At 42.3% G+C, this 1,172-nt stretch overlaps 1 non-coding gene across 1 annotated transcript; it reads right to left on the bottom strand.

Moving 5' to 3' along the window:
• Nucleotides 1-709: 709 nt before the first annotated feature.
• Nucleotides 710-815, bottom strand: LOC123572686 (small nucleolar RNA U13). Its single transcript, XR_006697233.1, has one exon. It is a non-coding gene; the product is annotated as a small nucleolar RNA U13 (small nucleolar RNA).
• Between the last annotated feature and the right edge of the window lie 357 nt (nt 816-1,172).

The following is a 1,172-nucleotide window of genomic DNA, read 5'->3' as shown; positions in this document are numbered from 1 at the left end:
CTCAGGCACATAACAGAAGGCAGAGATTTCACAAGGGGAGGGTGTTTTCCTGTTTGGACCCCTGGCTTGTTGACTTTTGTCATCCTCCTTTGGCCAGTCACACACCCTCGCTCTAACGCTAATCTCACCCTGGGCCTGGTGGGTATAGCAGGGTGGGGCAGCATGTTACCAGCTTTGGCTTTGCATCCAAGCTGGGAGGAGCTGACAGGACCACAGACACAAATGAAAGCTCTTTCTCCACCTCATGGAAGGGCAGAACCCTGCTGCTGGGCACTCTTTTGAGCATGACTGTGTATTGTGAACTCAGAGTTTCACTCGCTGAGGGGTTGCTTGGTTGAGCCATTTGCACTCAGGGTTTGAGGACCTTGCTTCTCTGACATTTCCCAGATGTGGTTTGTGGTCGGATGCCCACGTGGCTTTAGATCAGCATTTTCTAGATACTGTTTCTGAGTCTTTAGATTTCAAAGGACATCAAGATTGGGCTGTGTGACCTTTTCCTTTAAGCTGCCTCACTTTATGCTCACTTTATATCTCTGATTTTTTTTTTCTCTCTTACTCTACACTGCTTTCTCCCTACCCATCTCCTAATTTGGGTTTCTCTGTTATCTCCTTATGCATGGCACTGCTTCTTTCAGTAGAAATAAATAAATAATGCACAATTTCTGATTTATAAATAATACATTCTCAAACTAAGATAATTTTTTTTTCACTTCAGACATAATTTGCTAAAGTCGAGTCAAACAAGATTTGAGGGAGGCACTTCTCACACATTAGCGTGAAAACCCAATCATCACGCTCTTGAACCACAAAGGGATGGAGATGAAATTTTTTTGAAACATGTAAAAGTAGAAAAAATTTAAAAAATCCATTCTAATATAAAAAATCACCGTCTCCTCTCCTTCCTGAATCTTTTTATTAGATGTTGACTAGGTGCTGGCATTTCATTTATAAAAATAAGCATGTCAAATGCCCACAGGCAAGGGCAGCTTTATAACCAAGGGAAACAGTGGGTGCAGTGGAAAGAGTGTAGACTGATCTGGGTCTGAAACCCAGCACAGCCACATCCTGGCCATGACTTTGGGCAAGTAATTTATCCTCTGTCGGCCTCAATGAGTAAAGTAGGAGTAGAAAATATGTGTCTTGGGAGTATTAAATGTTAGACTAAAAGCTAT

This window comes from Macaca fascicularis, chromosome 3 (genome assembly GCF_037993035.2).
Source record: "Macaca fascicularis isolate 582-1 chromosome 3, T2T-MFA8v1.1".
NCBI lineage: Eukaryota > Metazoa > Chordata > Mammalia > Primates > Cercopithecidae > Macaca > Macaca fascicularis.
This window is presented reverse-complemented; position numbering and strand designations above follow the sequence as displayed.